Source organism: Camelus ferus, chromosome 17 (assembly GCF_009834535.1).
Source record: "Camelus ferus isolate YT-003-E chromosome 17, BCGSAC_Cfer_1.0, whole genome shotgun sequence".
NCBI classification, from domain to species: Eukaryota; Metazoa; Chordata; class Mammalia; order Artiodactyla; family Camelidae; genus Camelus; species Camelus ferus.
In genome coordinates this window covers 48,699,885-48,710,008 of record NC_045712.1, presented here as the reverse complement: position 1 = coordinate 48,710,008, position 10,124 = coordinate 48,699,885, and the positions used below count along the sequence as shown (strand labels likewise).

At 36.3% G+C, this 10,124-nt stretch overlaps 1 pseudogene; it reads left to right on the top strand.

Annotated features, from left to right (window-relative positions):
* Nucleotides 1–6,716: 6,716 nt before the first annotated feature.
* LOC102517553 lies at nt 6,717–8,868 on the top strand (annotated as a pseudogene).
* The last annotated feature ends 1,256 nt before the right edge of the window (nt 8,869–10,124 follow it).

Here is a 10,124-nt window from a genome sequence, read left to right as displayed (position 1 = left end):
AACAATAAAAAAAACAGTTTTCAGAATGTTACTATGAGTTCTTTCCTGACTATAAACAATTGGAAATAGTTTATAGATAGTTTTTTTTTCCTGAAATCTTGTTTTGTACAGTAAATATTTTTTATATTTAAACTGATTGTTGAAATAAAAGTTTAGAAGGAAAATATCTCTCTGTTCTGTTTCTAAAACTTTTTGCTGTTGTTGTTTTACACTGAACATTACTAACACCAGATAACCCTTCAACATCATGAAGGAATCCAGAACATAAAAAGAAATGATTGTACACTTTTTAAATGGGTGAATTCTGTGGTATGTGAATTATGTCTCAATAAAACTGTTAAAGCAAAAGAAATAAAGAGAAAAATAAGAATTTTCCCCCATCCCTAAACCTAGCAAAACCTAAAGAATAGAAAAATTTGACCATTTGCAGTAAAGAAGATTCTTAGAAAGTGCCTTCTCTAGAGGGGTGGGGATAGCTCAGTGGTAGAGCACTTGCCTAGCAAGCATGAGGTCCTGGGTTCAGTCCCCAGTACGCCTTTAAAAAAAAAAAAAAATCTAATTACCACCCCAAAAGTATACATAAAACTGGAAGGAAGGAAAAAAAAAAAGAATGATTAGAAAAAAATCAAAATTAAAAAAAGAATGTGGCTTTCGGTTTTGTGCATAGAGGGGAAGGTGAATTGTATTGGATTCTAATTTCCTGCCAAAATTATTAGGTAAATCAAGTTTAATTTTTTATACCAGACTCCTTCTCCTCAATTACCTGCATACTACACATCATAACTTGCTCTGATCCCACAGTGCTTTCAAGCTTTCGCTTTCTGCATTTCTCTCCTCCCCATTCACAGGAAAATAAATACAAAACGACAACTCAAAACTTGTTTCTTCACTTCCTTACTTCATAGTTACACTTTAATGTGCTCCAGTCAGGATTTCATCCCCACCATGAACCCAGCACTGCACTCAGATCATCATTGACCTCCACGTTTAAATCCAGTGGCAGCTTCTCTGTCCTCATAACTGAAATTCCAAACGCCTAATGCAATCAACCATTCTGTCTTTCTGGAGACGTTACCAACTTTGATCCAGTTACTTAAGCTGAAAATTTAGTAGTAAATCTTGATCTCCACCTTTCCCTTATTCCTTCCATGCAGTACATCACTGAGTCCCACCTCTTCTACCTCTAAAACACACATGAGCCCTGTTTCTACCCAGGGCCAAAACTTCATCTCCTTACCTAAATATACTTTTTTATTTTTAATTTTTTTTAATTGGAAGTACTGGGGATTGACACCAGGACCTCGTGCATGCTAAGCACACACTCTACCACTGAGCTATACCCTCCTCCCAAATACATTCTTTATACTGTAATATGTTTTTAAAATATATACTTTGTCGAACAATACCATATGTACAAAAAAGTACAAAAATTATAGATGAACAGCTCACAAATTAGCACTAAGTAAATACACTTGTATGACTACATTCAGGGTCAAGATGAATCTCTTCCCCTCACTCCTTACCTGTCATGGTTTTCAGGACCCTAGAAGAACATTGCCAGCCCCACGGAAGCCACCTCATGGCCCCTCGCAATCACTGTACCCCATTGACCCAAAGCTAACAACTATTCTAACTTTTAACATCACAAATTAGTTCCACTTGTTTTAAAGCTGAATATATATGGAATCATATAATACGTATTCTTTTGTATCTGGCTTCTTTCATTCAGTATGTTTCTGAGATTCACTCAAGTTCTGTGTTGCAGGAGTGTGTTCATTTTGCTATATAGTATTGCTAAACTTGCTATTAAGTATTCTGCTATGTGAGTATACCACATTTCATTTTTCTGTTCTACATGTTATAAATATTTGAGCCATTTACAGTTTTTGGCTCTGAATGTTCTTGTACATATCTATTGAGATGGATATAAACATTAGATGTATTTACATTATGTATATACTTAGAAGTGGGTGTATTAAATTTAGTAGATAACGGAAAGCAAATTTGCCAATGGAATTACTAATCGGCAGTTCAGCCAGTTGTGTCTGAGACTTCCAGTTTGTTTTATTCCCCTGTCAACTCTTGGCAACGGCAGTCTTTCTAACATTGGCCTTGCTTGTAAGTGTGCTGTGGTGTCACATTGTAGCTTTGATTTGCATTTCCTTTACAACTCTTTTAAGTTTGAGGACGTTTTCCTATTTGTTAGTCATTTAGATTGCCTCTTTTGCGAAGTATCTGTTCAGGTCTCTTGGCTTTTTTTTTCTATTTGGTTCTCTGATTTTTTTTTTTCTAGTTGACAGTAGATCTGTACAGGAAATCTTCCATGCACCTGTTACCTGTCATGCTAGCCTCGTTTTTGTCCTTCAGATAGGCCAAAAATGTCCTCTTTTCAAGGCTCTTCATGGGTCTTTGTGGTTCTACATGAATTTTAGAGTTGTATTTTCTGTGTTTATGAAAAATGCTACAGGGATTTGATAGCGATTGCATTGAATCTGTAGCTCCCTTTGGGTAGCATGGACATTTTAACAATATTCTTCCATTCCACGGACACTGGATATCTTTCCATTTATTTGTGTCATCTTCAATTTCTTTCGTCAGTATTATATAGACTTCAGTTTACAGATCTTTCACCTACGTGGTTAAATTTATTCCTAAGTATTTTATTATTTTTGAAGCTCTTGTAAATGAGATTGTTTTCTTGATTTCATTTTTGGATAGTTTGTTGTTAGTGTAAAGAAATGCTACTGATTTTTGTATGTTGATGTAGTCCTGAATTTAGCTGTGCCTCATGTTAGCCATACTGCTCACTTTTGATATATGAACCAATAGGTTTTTTTCTGTTTTCTTTCCTTTTTATTTTAATTTTCTAATATTTTGACTTAAACTACCACTTGCATCAAAATGAATCCTAGCTGATACAATATAGTTTCAATAATAACATCGTATACATTTATAATCTTGCTTTTGCCCTCATAGTATTTTACTTGAATACATAAATATAAAATTAATACATTTTAGCTAACACATTTGTTAATAATTTGCATTTTTAAAAAATGTAAATATCAACTTCAAATATATTCGTCTTATTATAAGTCTCTAGATCCTTTAGATTCTTCCTGCAATATAACATTTTTACAACTTTTCCATTTCATTTTTGAGAGTTCCTTTGCCTGTCAGAATGTTTCAGTGTTTGAAAATGTGAGAAAACTGTCTCTCAAATTTTTTTCTTCAATAACGTGTCTGGTCAGACTACATGAAAGTGCTTTTGTTGACATTTTCTGTGCTGCCTTTTCTTTTCTGGAATTCAGCAACTTTTACTTTAGCCATGTCAAGGTAGAAGCTGTGAGCCTTTTTTTGTGTTTCACATTTTCTTTTGGCTTACCAGAAACAATTTATATTCAAAAGATTAGTTCTCAATTATTGCAACTTACTATGCAATAGTAGGCTATTGCTGATAGACTTGGAAATACTTTATTCCTATCTCATTTTATTTTAAAAACAGTTCTAGTTTTGAACATAGAGATTATTCAGTTCTCATAAAATGATATTTAGATTAATTTTTAATTTACGTAACACTAATTGTGGCCATTAGTAATTATAAGAATACTAGTTAAATCATATCTAAAATTGTAAAGAGGTATTAAAATAAAAATGCATATTCTTATTTTATTTTTAAAATTAAAAAAAAAATAAGCCAATGTAGTATTGAGGTGGGGGGTTATTTATTTATTTATTTATTTATTTATTTATTTAGCAGAGGCACTGGGGATTGAACCCAGACCTTGTGCATGCTAAGCACGCGCTCTACCACTGAGCTGTACCCTCCTGCCTTTGTGTGTTCTTATTTTAAGTTAATCTTCCTGTTTCTGTTAACTTATATCACTCACCGTATATTATAAACAGGATACATATTCTAACAACATGCTGTGATGTTAAGTATTTAAAGTTAAGATTCACAAACATTAAATAGCCACAATACTAGTAAAGTTTAGTTTACTATAATTTTTTAATTAATTGGAGCTATTTTAAAATTTGTATTTTTAATGCCAAGTTCAGATAATGGTATAATATACTTGATAAGTGTATTTCAAGTATATTCTGCATATGAGAGCAGAAGACTCCCTGATAGCTTGGCATTGTGAAGGCATTATTTGGAATATTGGAAAATTAACATGGGAAATATAATAAAAGGAAGATGAACGGTTCCATTTTTAGCACACGGGCTTAAATTTGCAAACAACAGGTTTATTCTGATATATCTTAGCGTTAACCTAGCCTATGAGCTAAGGTCACATCTGTGTATGTGTGTGTATGTATGTGTGAATGTGCTTATGATCGATCCTGGATGAAAATAATACTGGAATTCGTAGAAATATTTCCTATCTGAGGTCGTTAGCTAAGGTGGGGAGGCAGAAGGGTATGTTTTCAAGAGGAGAAATTGTGTGGGTGAATGAGAAAGGAAACTGAAAGGGAGCTATGGTAGGATTATGGAGAAGTGTTGAGTAGCCTTTTGAGGTTTGTAGTCACAAATTTACAACTAAATCAGGCTGGGAGATTTGGGAGGAAATCAGGACACTGAGTCGTCTCTGTGCCCCAAGTTCTCCCTGACAGTCCTCACTGCCTTCTCTAAGACTTACTCCTTGTTAGTAGGAAAGAGTAATTTATTTAGTAATTCTTCTCTAGGTGAACATTTCCTGCACTAACCTGATCTTGTCATTTCTAATTCTTCATTTTTATTCCTCCACTCCTTGCTGGAGTGCCCATTTCAAAAATCTCAAAATATGAATATGTAGGCAGATTATTTTCCCTTTACTTTGCTACGTGGATGTTAACTTGACCTAAGAATCCCAACAAATCTTCACGTTTAAGTGTATAGTTCTTTGAGGAGGGTGCAGTGTGGAGTAGGGGGGAAGACAGAGCCTAAAATACTGCTACAGAAGTAGTTCTTTGTGGCTTTGAGCTCACTGTGAATTCCAAATTCTAGACTCTTACAGATCCTCACTTCATCTCCAGCATTTTTCAACTTCTGGGGCCTGACACTGTTAGAGCACTTAGTTTATTCTAGCCATAATTCAAATGCCTTTTCCACCCTCGCTGGCAGTGTTCCTTATTAACGCTGGCAGTTGATGACAATAAACACCCCTACTGTGGTTCCAAAGCCTGCTGAATGCCTACAGCATGGTATGCCAATCTCCATGGTTTCAGTCACAGCCAGTCAAAAGAGGGAGGAACCCTGAACCAGTCTAATTGTTTCTTCCTCAGACCTCCCCTTTCAGACCAGGAAAGACACCATCTCGAACAATTACATATCTTTGAAGCCTAGATTAAAATGATTTTTTAGTTGTAATTCCCCAAGAGAGTACTTTCATTCAGTGAAATCATGTGATGCTGCCTAAAACTGGTTTCCATCTGTAAATATCTAATCTTGAGGCCTGAATTCCCAATTAAAATCCACTTTTTTTAATGTCTTACAGTAATTTTTGGAGAAACCTAGTCCCCTGGATGGTTATGGTGAAGGTTAATTTGTGGCTTTGTCTTCGGGTGATGATTTAATCTGAGGTAGAGCTACCATTGGTCCCAAATCCCATCTGGTAGTCCTTCACATATTCCTCAGCTTTGAGGCTTTCTTGTTCTCATCCTGATAAGACCAGCTCAGTGTCACATTTAAAAAAATACAAATTTTGTTTTTAAACACATTGAATATTAAGACCTAAATGTAAGACTGAAAACCATAAAACTCCTAGAAGACAACATAGGCAAAACAATCTTTCAAGTAAATCATAGCAATATTTTTTTTCTTTTGGCTCTGTCTCCTAAGGCAAAAGAAATAAAAGCAAAAACAATGGGACCTATTAAACGTAAAAGCTTTTGTACGGCAAAGGAAACCATCAACAAAACAAAAAGAAAACCTACTGAATGGGAGAAAATATTTGCAAATGCTATGACTGATAAGAGGTTAATAACCAAAATATATAAACAGCTCATGCAACTCAATATCTGCAAAACTGAACAACCTGATTAAAAAATAGGGAAAGACTCGAATAGACATTTTTCCAAAGAAGACATACAGATGGCCAACAGGCATATGAGAAGATGCTCAACACCACTAATAATCAGAGAAATACAAATCAAAACCACAATGAGATATCACCTCACATCTGTCAGAGTGGCTATCATCAGAAACACCACAAATAACAAATGTTGGTGAGGGTGTGGAGAAAAGGGAACCCTAGTTGGCGGGAATGAAAATTGTTGCAGTCACTACGGAAAAGAATATGGAGGATTCTCAAAAAACTAAAAAGAAAACTACCATGTAATCCAGCAATTCCACTCCTGGGTGTATATTCAAAAAAAGTAAAAACACTAATTCAGACAGATACATGCACCCCAGTGTGCATAGCAGCACCATTCACAATAGCCAAGATGTGGAAGTTTCTAAGTATCCATCATGACATCATGAATGGGTAAAGAAGATGTGGTATATATATACAATGGAATATTATACAGCCATAAAAAGAATGAAATTCTGCCATTTGCAACAATGAACATGGACCTAGAGGGTATTATGCTTGAAGTAAATCACAGAAGGACAAAAACTTTGTGTTATCACTTATATGTGGAATCTAAAACATAAAATGAATGAATACAACAGAATAGAAACAGACTCACAGTTACAGAGAACAAATAGTGGTTACCAGTGGGAAGAGGGAGGGGGAATGGACAAGGTAGGAGTATTGGGATTAAGAGGCACAAACTGCTAGGTATAAAACAAATAAGCAACAAAGATATATTGTACAGCACAGGGAAGCAGAGACATTATTTTGTAAAAACTGTAAGTGGAATATAATCTGTAAAATTACTGAATGACTATGTTGTACACCTGGAACTAATATGATATTATAAATTATAAATTAACTATACTTCTATAAAAATATAATTTAACTATATTTCAATAAAAATATAATTCAGAAAATCAAATGCAAAAAGTAAAAGAAAAATTAGAAAGTAGACTGATGGTATGATGCTAATTGAATATATGAACAAATTAGAGATTCAAATACAAGAATTTTTATATGCTAAATAACTCAGTATAGTTGAATCATCTCTTTTAAAGTTTTTTCATGATAATTGTCAGTATTTTCTATTCAAAATGTATATTATTAAGTATACTTTAAGACAAAATAAAAGACCTTAATGAGTTCAAGAAAAAAAGTGTACTACTATGGAACTCTAGAGAGAACATTCTAGAATCCTCTCTATGGGGAATGGCTGGTTGGTAGGCAGTCCTGGAGGGTGGTGGCAGAGCCCTAGGGGTGCTGAGTGGGATGAGTGAGCAGCCAGGCCAGTCTTTGCTCATCTTTCACTGACCGTGTCTTCACTAAATCAGGACATTTACTAAATATTTAGTAAATGATACTCTGACGCAGGTAACTATTAGGCCCTTAGTGTGATATGAACTAAGTTCATGAGCCTCAACTGCCTTCTAATAAAGTAGAATTTTTCCTAAGCATAAAAAAAAGAAAAGCATTGAGTGTTAATTTCAGCCTTTATAAAGTCTCTTGAAGGGGCGGCAGAGGAGGAAGTCCTTCATTTAATACGAAGTAGACTTTTAAAAGTTCGCTTTATCCAACTGTCCTCAGAGTTCCAAACCTTGCAGGAATTATTTGCCTCTTTCCCTCAAATTTCATTAACTTTTTTGTTTGACTGATCACATCCTTACTTCATTCCCTCTTGTCTCCTATGACCTCTCAAATCTAGTGTTAGAACACCTTCCTGTTCTTTCTTCTGTAAGGAGCATTTTCAGCTCCTCCACGTCTGCATTTTTACCCATCAGCCGACGAAGTCCCCGGGAGCAAATAAAAACTTTTTCTTAGAAATACAAACTGAGGAGCGGAAGGTGAAGCTGTATTTTTAATCTTTATGTTCTTGTACTCTGTGTCCCACTAAGTGGTACAGTATGCATTTAGATCCTAAACATTTTCTTGTAATGCCACTTTACCTCGCCCGCAGCCATGGATACTGCTCCTTAGGCTTTTGAAGCTTTGCTGTCTGCTACTTCTTTGTTAAAAACAAAACCAAAAAAATCCCAGGGAAAACTTCAGGACACAGTCTTCCTAGATACGGCAGTTTTGGGGGTAGGGGGAGGACTGGACATGGGGTGGGGGGTATTGTTACTGAGTGTGGAATGGCTGCTTTTGGAAGACTCTTTCTAGAAGAAAAGATGTTTAGTTTTACAAGCCAAAAATTGACTGCCGATCTCTGGTTCTCAACGTGGTGACGGTAAATGCTGAAAGCACTTTCAGAACTCTTTGCGGTTACACGAGACCTCTTTGGAACATGTTTGCGTGGCTGAGTACTGCTTGTGAAAAGACAGGAAAAGCAGCCAGCAGGATAAAAAACAAAGCCAAAAACCAGAGTCACGTGGTAGACACCAGGGCAGGACCCAGTCTGAACTCCACATGGAAACCAAAGGAAGTGGAAACTGCCTCAAACGGGATGAAGAGGCAACCAGATCAGGAAACTGCAGGAAGAATTTGAACATCACGATTCTGATGCCCACAGCCCCCCCTCAAGTACTTCTCCAGCCAGTCTCCTTGTTGCAGTTACCAGTCAGATGAGGGCTCTGATGCGGAGATGGTTTGTGGTTCTAACGAAACACCTGTCTTCCCCGTTTTAACCTCAGGTGCTGGAAAAGGTAAAAAGTATGTTGCCGGTTTATCTATAAAGGCATTTTGGGGAGGTCCTCCTTAACACACATCTATTTAAGCCTTACTGTACCGGTAGGAAAGCAGCTTCTGAGAAGCTGGAGGAGCAGGGGCCAGAGCCTCCTCCCACTCACTCCCACTGAGGAGTGGCGACTGGGGTTGAGACTGAAGGGGAACAAAACCTGTTTACATTTTGGAAAGGCAGAAGTGGCCGTATGCATTTTCTAGGGCGGTCATAACAAAGTTCTGCAGACTAAGTGGCTTAAACAACAGTCTGAAATCAAGGTGTTGACAGGCTTGGTTCCTTCTGAGATCCTTGAGGTGAGGATGTGTTTCAGCCTCTCTCCTTGGCTTGTGGACGGTGGTCTTCTCCCTGTATCTTTTACATTGTCTTTCCTTGGTACTTGTCTGTGTCCCAACTTCCTGTTCCGGTGAGGACACCAGTCAGATTGGATTAAGACCCAGCCTCATGACTTCATTTCCATTTAACTACCTCTTTAAAGATCCTGTCTCCAAATACTTCATTCTGAGGTACTGGAGTTTAGGACTTCAACATATAAATTGGGAGTAAAGGAAGACAGTTCAGCCCTTAACAGTGGCTATCCTGTTTCTCATTTGGATGCTTGCTCTTCTGCCGAAAGACAATTTCTAGAATGATTTCCAATTGGTTCTTCTTGTCTCCATTCCCACAGGTTCTAAAGCCAGTATCTAGTTTACTAAAAGAGAAAAAATTATACATTATATTTAAGATCCTGATTATTTCATAGGAAAGCTGAATGCGGCAATAAAGTGCTCTTAAGTCTCTAAATTCCCTTCTAATGAATGAAATTACAGAAATGTCAGAGGACAGAATAGGATTAATTGTATGATAAACCATCTGTGCTTTTATCCTTCTATCTTGAGAAGCAGTCAGTGGTTAAGGCATTTTCCAGAGACGATTGTTTTCCCTCCTAATACTAAATTTGTAATAACTCAATTTCATAGTCTTGTCACTACAAGTATTTGTTCACAATTTTGAATTAAAATTTGCCAAGGTTCTGATCACTCAAACCTTTACTACTGAAATATTAATCAGGACACACTAAGCTTTCTAGTGTAAATACCTTGAAGGAGAAAGTAATTCCTAAAGACACAGAGAGGTAACTTGACTGTTTATGTTGCAGCCGGTGTCACCTCTCCCTGTGTTAATATTTGATAAGGTGTTTAATTTAAATGAGACTTCTAAAGCAGAACCAAAGCTCCTCGTTGGGAAAACTCGCATCTTTTAAGATAAAGGATCCTGTGTAACTAGCACCAAAGCAATATCACATAGTAGCTAATATATTCTATTAAAATGTTACACTGTATGAAAAAAATAAAATGTATAGGTGTTCAAGATGACACAGTAGAAAGGTTAATGCTTCTTGGGGTACATTTCTT